The 13,290-nt window shown below is 64.6% G+C and overlaps 1 protein-coding gene across 3 annotated transcripts in view; it reads right to left on the bottom strand.

Annotated features, from left to right (window-relative positions):
• CXXC5 (CXXC finger protein 5) overlaps nt 1-13,047 on the bottom strand; it is a 28,505-nt gene extending 15,458 nt beyond the window's left edge. Inside the window, exon 1 of one of the 3 annotated variants that reach the window (XM_085236338.1) lies at nt 12,907-13,047. The gene's annotated coding sequence lies outside the window, so the exon portion shown is untranslated. Of the gene's footprint in view, nt 1-6,716; nt 6,736-12,063; nt 12,085-12,906 lie in introns of those variants that run through there. The other 2 variants (XM_085236339.1, XM_085236340.1) reach the window with 2 other exon arrangements.
• Between the last annotated feature and the right edge of the window lie 243 nt (nt 13,048-13,290).

Raw genomic sequence — 13,290 nt, forward strand, 5'->3', positions numbered from 1 at the left:
CTGGGGCTCTGCTCAAACTGAAGGGCCCAGCTGGGAGGATCACCCAGGCAGCACCGTGGGGCTTCCACCCACATCCAGAGGGTAAGGAGTCCTGGCCCCAAGCTCCAGGGGTCCACAGCTACAGCAGCAGTTAGGTGTGGGTGCGAGAGCTTCTGCCTGCCCGCCCTTCCCTGATGGCGAATGGCAGCCGGACGTGTTTTCCACACCCACAGCCTGCCATGGCACGCTGCTCTGCCCACAGTGGGCTCAGGGTCCCCTTCCCGGGGCAGAAGGCCCTGCAGAACACCTGCCCTCAGCCACGAGAAGGGGATGATCCCACTCGTGCCCTCTCCCGCTGCCCACAGCCACCTCCGTCCCACAGGAGGGAATTTGCACGATGAGTCGCCTGGCCTTCTGCTTAACCAACGCAGGACTCAGTGTGAGGACCTTTGTGAAGGATGCTGGGCGTGCACAGCGGAAGGCACTTTTCCATTCCAGGCCTTCACAAAAACCCATTCTGCTTTCTTTCCTCCTTCACTCCTTTCTGACACATCTGACATCCAGGTGAAGGGCAGATAATGGTCCTGGTGCAGCAGGCAGCCCCGTGCTGGGATTTGGGGCTGTGGGCTCAGGCTGTTTCTGGCAGAGCAGTGCAAGTCCCCAGCGCAGCCCCCCGAGACGCAGGGCTCACTGAGCTCTTAATGGGCTTACGGGGCTGCTCGGCTGCCCGGCTCCTCCAGCACAGGGCCGGGCCTTAATGGTGCCATGTGCTGCCCTCCAGGCCCCGAAGGCCCCGAGCGCTCAGCCCACCCCAAGCCCTGCCCCGGCTCCCACACAGCCCAAGGACAAAGGCAGACATCTCCCCCACCAGCTGCCCCGCGCTAACCCCCAGGGACACAGCTCCTGCTCCGGCTCCAAGCAGCTCTGGCCTTGTCCCTGCTGTCCTCGTCCCCTTGCCTGGCCCTGCTGACCCCAGACAGGATCGGGGTGCTCTATGGGAAGCCTTGCCGAGCAACCTCAAAACACCGACCCACTCCTCCAGCGCAGCTCTGCACCGTCCTGCTGCTCTCCAGCAGTGACAGCTCTGCCTTTATGCTTTAACAGATTTTAGGGACTTGGACTCCCTCACGGAGATGTGTGCCCGTGGGTATTTTCAGAGGGGAAATATATATGTAAAAAAAAAAAAACAAAACAAAACCTGGGCACACAACGGAGCTCCTGCGGTTTCCATATCAGCTGCTGTACATGCACACGGCATGGAAAAATCCTTTGGAAATTTCTGTTAGAAAAAAAAGGAGAACCAACACAACACTGAGCTAGCTGGACACAGCATGCCAGGAGGGGCTGACAGAGCTGTTACGGTCTATTGGGCCAATAATCCACAAACTAAGACGGATTTATTGTACATGGCAGATCGTAACGGCTCCAAAGAAACCATCACTGTCTCCTGTGCTTAAAATTCACTTTCTTTTGAAAAAAGGGCCAAAATATGGCTTTACAAGATAAGATGCGTGCTTGTACCATTCTGTGACAGACAGAAGCCCAGGCAAACACTTATATGTTTTTATATATATAAATAAATAAGGTATCTGCTCCTCCAAAGCCAGCAGTGCTGCATTATTGGCTTGGCGCACGGTCGCTACCACTGGATTACCAGGCTAGGTTTCACCTCTGCTAGCAAGCGGGATTTGCAAGGGCATTGTTTGCACCACAATATTAGCACTGAGCACACAGAAAGATAACGAGAGTGCTGGGCTTCGTGGGATGGGGGCACGCAGGGCTGGGGGCCCTCGGGAGGAAGAAGGCACGAGTGCCCCAAGAACGAGGCCGTGTCAGGGCACACCAGCACAGTGCTGGGCTCGGGCTGGGACTGTAAGAAATAATGCTGGCAATGAACACCAGAGCCTGTGCCACCTTCTGCGCTCTGCTCATGGGCACCTGCGTGGCCTGCAGAGCAGCCCGAGCCGCACGGAGGAGTGGGGTGAGACCAAGCCTGCAGTAATTGCGGCGTCTGTTCAAATCACTCCAACGCTGGAAATCACGCTGGGCCCGGATGAAAGCTTACAGTGCGGATGATCATATCAGACTGGGATAAAAGAGGATAAGCTAACAGGTTTAGTGCACAGCTTGTCTGAGTTGGTGCTGCCGCGGAGGGAGGAGAGGAGGCTCCTGCTGACCCGGGGTCCCGGCGCATCGCCGGCACGAAGCACTGCCTGCTCCTGGCACTGCGGCAGCACCCAGCCTGCGTCCTCAGTGGGGCGGCACCTGGGGGAGGGCAGCATCAACGGGGCAGGCGGTGCCACTCCTCTCAGCAAGGCTCACCGTGCCATCTATCCCGACCCTGAGCAGGGGTATGAGCCACCGCCAGCCCCCCGCAGCCCCGGGTCCTCAGCACAGGTTGTCTCAGCAGCCGGGCAGCACGGTGTGGGCAGTTGCTCTCAGCGCTGTGAGCGGCGCTGCCACGGGGGCACATGGGGACGGCCACCAGCTCGCTGTGCCAGCACAGTGGGCAGGGATGGGCCATGGGGCGGTGAAATCTGGGGCAGGGACGGGCAGCAGGGACGTGGGGGGTTGGCCACCGGGGCGGGGAGGGAGGGAAGGCGGGGGGCTCGGACTGCTTCCCGCGCCGCAGAGGGAGTTTAGCCGAGTAATTAGAGCAGGAGGCTGTGAGTCAGCAAACGATGCGTAACCTCGCCGATGTTGACAATGAGGCAAAAGATGGCAGTTTCGACTGAGAGCTCCCGATGAAAGGGCATATTTATATATGCAAGAATCAGAAACTCCGAACAATCGCATGGCTGGTGACCCGCTCTGCAAAACACGCTGCTCTACAATGACTGTCCAGCTGCCAAATATTTGACGGCTTTAAAAATAATTGGAAATAGAGACGTGTTTGCAGCCTAAACCTAAAGGAACAGGGGAGCGGGAGGAGGGACGGGGCCGGTCTCAAAAACATAACGACAGACGTCGGGAAGACGCCCGTCAGCCTCTTCTCCAGCATCCAAGGCCGCAGCGAGCCGCTCAGCACTCGGCTGGGCTGACCTTGACAACGCCGCGCTTCAGATGCCCCAGAGAGAAGAGCCGGCTGCCGCCGAGATCCTCCCCGCACAACTGCCACGCCGCTGGATTTATATCGAGGGCGAGCGCCGGCCTGGAAGCAAATCCCGGCTGCAGCCGGACTCGTCCCTCCCCGGGGCCGCAGTCGGAGGCGGCAGCGCAGGTAGGAAACGCTCCTCCCCCACGGCGCAGCGCAGCCCCGACGAGGAGAGTTTAATTAACCCTGGAAAGCAATCGTTAACCATCCAGCGCGGGGAATCGATGCGGAAGGGGCAGCTCGCTTCGGAAGGACCATCTGCTTTGGGGAGGGCGCGCCCGCCGCCCGCCACCCGCCTGCCCGCGGCTCCCCGCGGTGCCCCACGGCTCCCGGCCGCGCTGCGTGCGAGCGGGCGGCGGCAGCCAGCTGTGCTGCGGGCGGCGGCCCCAGGCACCGAGCAGCCCTGCGCTGCCCCTCGCCTCTTAATCTCTCTTCCCGTAAAGCCCCAGGTCTCTGCGCCACGTGATTTCCTATGAGCCGCAGCCCTCGTTCCAAACACCACCTCTCCGGCTGCCGCGCGGCCCCGCAGCTCCAGCGCAAGCGAAGCCCCACGGCTGCCGTGCCCCACAGCGACGCGATGGGGACGTGGGGCGAGCCAGGAGCCCGGGCACCGAGCTGGGGAAACACCTTCCTCGCGGGAGCTGTCCGGGCGCCAAAGATGGGGGAAGCTGCTGCTCCCCTCCCCGTGGCCGCTCTGAGCCGACCCCACCTGAAACAGCACGGCTTGGGGGGGGTCACAGGGATTTGCTTAAATCATCAAACTGTGTTTAGAGGGGTGACATTTTTTGCTGATAAAATCGCAGCCTCTTTCTCCTACTGTCCTTGGAGGCATTTTTTCTCCAGCCCAAGCACAGCAGGACACAGCTGGGCAGGGACAGTAACCCCGGAGCCGTGCAAGCCCCAGCAACCCGTCATCACTGTGTCAGGAGCAGGGCAGGGAGCCCCAGTGCTGCCCACGTCCTGCCCATGCCATGGCCATGCTGCATTCCCAGGGAGATGTGGGGCTGCTGGCACCGGGGCACGGGATGCCTGATCCCATCACAAATACAACAGATCCACGCCATCCGGACACCAGCCACAAGCAAGGTCTCCACGCAGGCAGAGCACAACATCCCTAGGGTCTGTGCCACCATCTCCCACCCCAGTGCCCCTCCACCCCACCCCGGCCACATCCTGCAGGGACACAGCACGGTGAGGACCCACAGCTGGGCACAGACCCCTGGAGCTCCCCAGCAGGCAGGGATGGCACAGCGCAGCCCTGGTACCAGAAAGTCCTGCCCCTGCCCTCCCACTCCCTGGGGGCAGCAGGGTGCGCTCAGCCGCTCCGCTCCCACGAGCTGCCATGAGAAGCAGGGTGCCAGATGGGTCCCTGGGACAGCCGTGCCCGGTGGGATTAGAGGTGACTCACACAGAGCTCGTGCCCCCCACTGCCACCCAGCCGGGAACGCTCGTCCCTGATGCCACTCACGTTGTTGAGCTGTCCCTGTGCCAGCCCGATGACACGGCTGCAGGAGGTGGCTCTCAGAAGGGAAATGGCCACGCTTCACCCCTCTAACTTTCCACTTGCTACAGCAACGCCTGTTCTGCTCCCAGCTGGCAGGAGAACGGCTCTGGGCAGGGAACAGCCTAGCCCCCAGGAAGGGGGGGACCCCCTGCAGCAGCACCGCCAGCACGGTGGGCTGGTACCCAGAAATGCAACAAGAGCGCCACTGGCACACTTGTAGGTTGGCGGTGGTAGGAGGCAGAGGTCCTGGAAGACCATGGACTCCCCCTGCCAGGGGCATCTCTGCACTTCAAGGAGCACCAAGGCACACCCAGATACGGGGTCTCTGAGCCCTGTGCAGTGTGACCAGTACCATCCTGCAGAGCCTGGCCTGCACACAGCAGGGGGCTTTCACCACCGTGTGCATCCCACGTACATCCCATCTCCTCTGGCACAGGAGGGGCTCAGCAGCAGCGGGACAGTGGGCCTGACCCCAGCTCCTGGAGGACAGGAGTTCTGGCAGCTGCAGTGCACACTCCTGCTTTCTGCAAATCAGGGCCGCAATGCACAGCCCATACGGAGGAGTGAAGGCTGCCAGGATGTGCAGAGCTCTGCTTCCCTCCCAGAGGACACCGCAAACCTGGGAGATGGGTCCCTGCTCCAGGAGAGGATTCCCCTCAGTCCCGAGCCAGAAATGCAAACATCTGATGGGAGGAGAAGGAAGCAGGGTGAGGATGCACCATGGACGCCATCTGGCCCTCTTGCTGCTCCGGGCATGGCTTGGAGCTGTCCCCGCTTTCCATCCTGCACCAGAGGTACCCTCCAGGCCCCCAAGAACAGATGACCCAATGTCCTCCCAAAGACTCCCAGCACCTCACAGCCCCCCATTGAGGCACACATTCTTGCAGCATGGTGGGACACGGCTTCATCTGACAGACACTCGGCACACAGCTGAGATCCCAGGTCCCAGATAATCCCTAGAGCTCTGCAGGGAGCCCCAGGCCCATCTGCGGGATGAGGCTTGGGGCACAGAGAGTCTGACACATGGGAGAGCTGCGGCCGGGGGGGGCTGATTTGCCCCCACCTCCTCAGCTGCTCCGAGTGTTTTCCAGCCTTCCCTGTCGAGTTCACGTCCTTTCAGATTAGCTGCCGCAGCCACGGCCTCGCAGCGAGTGTCAGGTACTGCCAGCATTCGGCTGCTCGCAATTACCGGGCATTCGGCACAGGGACAGCAGCCCAGATGCTTCTACCCGCAGGAGCCCCCAGCACACCCACACCTGGGGCTCCCAGCACCCCAGGCCACGTGCCCCCACCCCATCCACCCCCACCCCTCCTGCCACAACCTCCCCTCCGACAGCGCGCTAACTGCTGCCTGCGAATCCTTCCCGCGTTAATCTTCACAGTGCATCAGCATGGGGAAAAAACAACTTTTTTTTTTTTTTTTTTTTTTTTTTACAGTCTTAATCTTTACCTGGGGTCATATTTACTAATCCTCCCACTAATCCCCCCACGCCTTCACAAATAAAAGGGCCGATCCTGGCCAGGCTGTGCACCCTGGGGAGGTGCAGGCACAGAGCGGGGGAGCAGCAACCTGCACCCACCAACCTGCACCCACCGACCTGCACCCACAGACCTGCACCCACTGAACCGCTGTGCCGCATTCAAGGTGACTCTGCTTTTCCCATTAAAATGGCTAATGAGCACTTTTAAAGGCTCTTTATTTAAGGAAACAAAACCTGATGGTGGAGAGGAGAGAAGCATTCAGCGTTAGGTGGATTTGGACGCATCGATGGGTGGATGGAGGCAAACCTCCAGCTCTCATCCCGACCCCTGGGAGCTCAGACAGCGAGAGGAAGGATGACAATCTGCCTCATGGGAAAGGAGGACCCGAGGGAAGGCCGTCGGCCAACTGAGACCCTGCGAGCAGCCTGCCTGCACCTCCACCACAGTGCCCAGCCCCGGGGGCAGCTCAGCCCAGCTCAGTCCAGTCCCTGCTCAGCCCCTTCCTCCATCACGCCTCTGCTAAAGGCCAGGCCCAAACATTGCTCGGTTGCTCTCTTTGCAAAGTATTTCGACACCTACGTGATAAAACAAACTCATCAATAGAAACGCCCTGACGGCTGGCTTTCCCCTTCCTTCCTTCCTCCTCCGCACACATACCCAGCTGCTCGCTTTGGAAGCGTCCATGTGCGAACACACAGCTTCTCCCGAGCCAAACGGCGTCAGCCTGGCACGGCGCGCCGCGCTGGCGCAGTGCTGCAGGCAGCGGGAGGGGAGCTGTGGGGCCGGGCAGCAGCCAGGTGCCACCCAGCCACGGGGACGGAGCTGAGCTGGGGACGGGGGGGGGGGGGGGGGTCAGTCGGGTTTCATCCTGACACCCCCGGGCTGCCGGCAGCTGCAGCACGTGTCCCTCTGCCTCAGTTTCCCCACACGCACCACCCCATTCTCAGCCCCGGGGCTCAGTCTCTCCGCCCTCCTGGCCAAGCCCTTCCCCACGCAGGCAGCAGCGGCTCCCCCGGCCGTCGCGCCCCGCGACGTAACTCGCCGTAACCGTAACTCGCCGCAACCGTAACTCGCCGTGGCAGCGCGGCCCTCCCGGTGGTGCAGCAGCACACGCTCGGCCGCAGCCGGCACCTCGCTGGAATTTGCAAGCTGTCCTGACGCATTACAGCGCGGACGCCTCGCGTTGGCTCCCACCCCCCCGCCACGCCGCCCCCCCGGCCGGCTCCGCAGCTGTCCCTGGGGCCGCAGATCCCACGGGCAGAGGGACGCGAGGCCGTTCCCAAAACCTCCCCCTCCTCATCACCCGCGTCGATTTTCCTGCCCCGGCTTTAAATAGCAACTTCAGCTGAGCCGGAGCGCTGACAGACTCCCACTGCCTCCTCCCGCGGCGCGGTGCGGCACCTCCCCGTGCAGCGCCCACCCGGCGCTGGGCCCCACCGCGCTGCCAGGAGCCGTGCCCCCCGCCCCCAGCCCCTGCCCCTGCCCCTGCCCCCCTCCCGGCAGCCAAGGGTGAGCCACGACGTCACGAACAGCTCCGCACAGGGTCGGTGTCAGCACAGGTGCAGAGCTGAGCGGGGCACCTCGCAGGGCCGGACCCCATGGGAGCTGCACCCCGTGCCCACCCGCACCTCTCCCAGCAAGAGACACCGCCGTGCCCAGGGCTGGGCCCCGCCGCTGGTACCACGGAGCCTAAGGGAGCCCCTTCCCATAGCACCTATCAGCCCCCGCCCCATGGCTGCCCCGCACCACGCCGTGCCCTGTGCCGTGCCCACACGGCGGGATGCTCGTGGGAAGGGGAACGGGAGCGGCGGGCTGGGGAGGAGTGTGAAGGAACGCCTCCTGCGTGCTCTGTCCGGAGCCAGCGAACGAGGCCATATTTGAAATGCTTCGCATACCTCCGGCCATCAGATTAGCGAGATGAAGAAGGTAAAGCAGAGGGCAAGGCGAGCGCTCCCGGGGCCAGCCATCCTCGGCCACGCTCACAGGGTATGGAACTGGGGGAAAAGTCCCAGCAGCGGCACGCGGGGAGCCCGGCATGGCATGGGGACAGCAGGGACAGCACTGGTGTGGGGGACACCACAGCGCCAGGCACTGACCACGGCCCGGGGCTCGGGGATGGGACCACGACAAACTGCACACAGCTCCATCATTCCCCCTCACCGTGAACCCAAAGCTTCACCTGAGCACAGCACCGTGGGAGCTCCCGCAGCTCTGCTCCACGTGTTGTCCCAGCACCAAAAGTTCTCGAGCTCCTCGGACCCTCCAGAGAGCAGGAACACAGGGACAGCCTGTGGGACAGCCAGCCTGGGACCAGGGCTGTGAACCGACAGCAGCCGTGCTGCCAACACTCAGCATCACGCAGAGGCACGGCCGGGAGCTGCCCAAGTTGCACGCTCTGGGCTCAGGGCTGGACTACAGAAAGCTCTTCTCATAGAGCCTGATGGAAAACGAGGTGCAAAGGCCCGAGGGCAGGCCTAGCAGAAATACATGAGAACTGGTGACCCCGGGATGCACTGGACACCAAGAGACCACCTGGGGTCAGAATGGATGGAGCTGCTCGGGCACAGATTAAGACTCTTGAAAGGGAAACTGTGGGAGATGGATATTGCCCAGACCTCTCTACAAAGAGCTGGAGTGGAGACAAGAACTCAAGGCGGGATTGCGAAGGCAAAAACGAACCATCCATCACGCCGTGCTCCCGGGCAAGGCCAGGGCTGCCCTCACACAGCTGCCAAGCGCCAGGACTCCAAGCGGTGCTGCGGGACGGCACCGGGCGCTGGGCTGAGCACCCCAACCTATGCACTGAGGCACACACCCACGCCTTGCCCAGGACACGGCCAGCACCAAGGTGACACCAGTGCTGACTGTGTCTGATGGTTTCCACCACGCCCAGCAGCCACAGCGTGCCCCGACGCCTCGAGAGCAGAGCGCGGAGTGGCACGGCAGCAGCACACTGCCCAGGACAGTGCTTCCTCCTGGGCTCAGCTCCTCCACCACCACTGAACGGCGACGTTGTACAGCACGGTGCCCAAGGAACACCCACACCACGATCCCTGGAGAACCACAGCACACCGTCAGAGAGGGATGGAGACAGCGACCCAAGCCCTGTCACGGTTCTCAGCTCTCAAGCTAGGGCGCCAAGAACATCGCACTACACCTCTTTGCCATCAGCTGCAGGGACGAAGCCAACATGAAACCCCACAGCTGGGCCAGCTCCCCACAGTATCATGACATGGAGGAGATGGTTCTGCATTCTGCCAGCACTAAGAATGCCCAAGCTCAGACCAAGAGAGACCCTCTGGCACAAGGAATACCATCTGAGCAAGAGGAAACAGAGTCACTCTCCCAGATCCCAAAGCAGGACCACAGATCAAGTGCCAAGACTCAGCACACAGATCCAGCAGGGCCGTTATCTCGATCCCATTCCCACTCCACAACTTTGCTCGCATGGGTGCCCCATAAAGGCTGTCCTCCCACAGCAGCCAGCCCCGAGGGACTGGCAGCACCTGGCTGGGGCAGTAGGACGGGGGGCTGCCAGCAGGCCACCAACTCCTGGGGGTGGCACATTGCCCTGCACCTACCAGCAGCAACTCCATGACTGGAGATGCCAGTGGGGCACCCAGGTGAGCGACAGCCCCACAGAGCAGCGGGCAGCCAGGGCAGCAGGACGGTCTTTGTTCCGGCTCTCGAAAAACCAGTGACCTTAAAAATCCTTTTATTCATCTAATAACAGGCTGCCACCCATGAACGGTGATGACTGCCATCCCAGGCTGCACAGTGCCCTCCACCTACTTCCAAGCCACGGGGAAAGGCGAGCTGGGACAGAACCACCCCAGCTCAGAGCTGCAGCACAGCACAGGCCTGCAGCGTCCCTAAGGGAAGGGGCACAGGGCAAGGTGAGGGCATTGGTGCCACGAGCGCAGCGATGCAGGCAGACACACAGGTGCCCTTCACCCCCACCTGCAGACCTCCGACGCTCTCCCATCATCATTGGGATCACAGCTCATCCTCGGCCACCCACATGGGTCACCCCGTGCTCTCCAGGGCCCCACACCTGACCTCTTCCCCCCAGCCTCACAGCTGCCCCATCGCACCCCCCCACCCACTGACCCATGCCCACAGACTGTGGGGCTGGCAGCCGGGACCTCCCCCCCCAGCCGGGGCCATGAGGAGCCCCTGAGTGGCCCCTGAGCTCCCAGGAGTCAAAGTTGAGTCAGGGGAAAAGGAAAGAAAAAAAAAAAAAAACCTTTTGAGTGCAATATTTTAGTTGAGCAACAGAGCATGAGTAAAGGACGGAGGCTTTTCGTGGTCTGGTGAGTCTAAGCTATGAGCTGAAAGTTTAACTATTAATACACTTAATCAAGAGGTTGTTCCTACACCCGGGGTTTGGGAAAACAAACGCACCACGGGGCAGCGGAGGAGGAGAGGTGGTGGGAGATGGGGCCGGGGCAGCCCCACACGGCCCTACTGCAAAGCTCCCAGCAGGACATGGGGCTGCGTCCGGTCCGGCTCTGCTGTGGGACAGCAGCTGGCAGGGCCAGGGCCAGTGTGAGCAGCACGTGGGGCTGTGCGGGACGGAGCCCAGCGCTGAGCTGCACACAGGAGAGAGGAGACAGCCCCGGGAGAGGGCCGTGCCAGAGGCACCCAGCATCCCCACGGCCGGGACGTCAACGAGCGGCACTCTGCAGCCTGAGGCTGAGCCCACGCAGCCTCCCGTACCTCCTCTGCCCCCCCGCCCTCCGTCACGGGACTGAACGTGGGAGCACCGCACCCACCGACCCCCTCCGCAGGCTCCAAGCCCCCCCGGGCAGCACCACGCTGTCCGCATCCCCGCCACGAACCAAGGACAGCCCGGCTCAGCGCCTAGCACGCCTCCAACGTTTCCCACGGAGGCGGTGCGATGCTCCTCACCGAGCAGTGGGACACAACACCCCCCGCCCGCCCCGACGCCCGGCGCGGAGCCTCCCACGCGCAGCGCCGTACCGCCGTCCTCCCGTTGCACGACGGCCCCACCGCCCCTCTGCCGCCGTGGGGGGCCGGGACGCAGCTCTGCGCGCGGCGGCGGGGCCTTTGTTACTTTGCTTTTGTTGTCACCCGCTGGCGCGGCCCCCACGGCCGCTCCGAGGTCAGGGCACGGCGGTGGCGGTTGCGGGGACCGGGTGGCAGAGGGCCGGCGGGAGCCCCGGCAGCGCTGCCGCGACCCGCTGGGACGCGGTGCCGCACGGCAGCCGTGGGACGGGGCCGTCCGGATCTGGGTCGCCCGCTGTGCTTTCTGCCCCTCCCCGGGGACTGAGCTGCCGAGGCGTGCGGCCGCTCGCCCAGGGCTGTGGGGCTGCAGCGGCGGACAAAGCCGGTAAGAGGGGCACGGCACGGCCGCGTCCCCAGCAGCGCGACTCCCAGCCGAGCGGGCGGCTCCCGGGGCGCGAGGCCACGCACGTGGGAGCCGGGGGGGCGGGGGGGGGCACGACTCCGAGCAGCGCACGGCCGATGCTGCGCGCAGCTTTGTTCGTGCGCGGGACGCGGAGCTGCCCCCTGCCCTCACGTCCCCATCCATCACCGCCGCGCAGAATGACCCCCAGCGAGCGGGGCCCCGCGGGAAGGAGCGCAGCGCCGGTGCTGGATGCGAGGGAAACAGCGACAAGAAAATAAAAATGGAGGGGGGGAGGGGGGCGGAAAAAAAAAAAAAAAAAAAAAAAACAACGAAACCCGGCGGGGCCGCCCGGCTGCGGATCGGCGGAGTTCCGCGCGGTGATCGCGGCGCTCAGACATCACCCACAGCCCCGCGGCACCGCCTGCGCCCATCTCCGCCGTCATCCTCGGCGCCGACCGCTGCCCTCCCCGCCGCTCCGCTCCCTCCCTCCCGTCACACCCGGCGCGGAGGGCACCGCTGTGGGGCCGGCGGAGAAGCGGGAGAAAAAAATTAAAAAAAAATAAATGAATTTACTTCGCGAGGGGTAAAGAAAAAAAAAAAACAAAAAACAAAAAAAACAATGAAACAACAAACCCCCAAACTTCGGGACTTGTTACGCACGGCTCCGCCGCGCCGCTCCCACGTCCCCCCCGCAGCTGTCGCCGCCGGAAAGCGCGCACCGCCCCCGGCCGAACCGCGGCACCGAGCGCGGAGCTCCCCCCGCCCCCCGGCCGCGCTGCCCTCCCCGCCCCCGCGAAGGGTCCCCGCGGGTGGCGGCACTGCCCCCCCCCACCCCCCCCGCCCGGCGCCTCGCAGCCCCCCCCCCCCCTTCCCGGCTCGGCGCTAGCGGGCGCCCCGCTGCCCGCCGCCCCCGCGCCCCGGCCGCCACCATTGTCACCCGGGAAACGGCGGCGGGCACCGAGAGGCGGCGGTGCGGCGGCGGCCGCGGGGAGCGGGGCTGGGTGCGGGGAGCGGAGGTCGGTACGGGCGCTGCCCCCCTCCCGGCCCCGCACCGCACGGCGCATCCCGCGGCCGCGCCGCCAAACTTTGCTCGCCGCGGATCGGAGCGGAGCGGCACCGCCGAGCGGAGCGCGACGCGGCGCGGCGCAGCGCGGAGAGAACGGGGCTCGGAGCAGAGCCGCGCCGCCCCCGGCCCGCCGCCCCCCGCCAAACTTTTTCCCGACACTTTTCCCCGAACTCCGCCGCCGCCGCCCGCCGGGGCGGCCCCGCGGTGCCGGCACCTACCGGCGGTCCGGGCCGGGCCGGGCCGGGGGAGGGGGGGGGGAGGAAGCGTAGCCGCTCCGCGCCGCGCAGCGCGCCCGGGGACCGCGGGCGGCGGAACGGGGCCGGGCTCGGCACCTGCCCGCCGCCGCGGAGGGGGCCCGCCGAGAGGGGAGCCGAGGCGGGCGCGGTGCCTCGCCGCCGCCGCACACCCACCTCCACATCGCTGCTCGCTCTGGGAGTGCACAGCCCCCGAAACGCGCTGCACGGCGCTGCCGCGGCCGCTGCCCGCGGCTGCCGGCAAAACCCGGACCGGACCGGACCGCCCCGCGCCGCGCCGCGCCGAGAGCCGCGCGCGCCCCCCGCCGCCCCGCGCGCGCGCCGCCCGCCCGCACCCCGCGGCGCCTCGGGGTCCGTCCGTGAGACCGAACCACGTCCCCGCGCGTGCCGCTGCGATGGGTGCCCCGATGGCCCCGCCGCCCCCGCGGGTGTCCGTGCCGTGTGAGCCCCCCGCGACCCCCACGGGGGTCCCTCCGGCTGACCGCCCAGCTCCCCCGAGTTTTCCTTTTGGCCGTACGGTGTCGCAGCGCTGCGCACCCA

The sequence above is a fragment of the Meleagris gallopavo genome, chromosome 15 (genome assembly GCF_905368555.1).
Source record: "Meleagris gallopavo chromosome 15, MGAL_WU_HG_1.1, whole genome shotgun sequence".
Taxonomy (NCBI): Eukaryota; Metazoa; Chordata; class Aves; order Galliformes; family Phasianidae; genus Meleagris; species Meleagris gallopavo.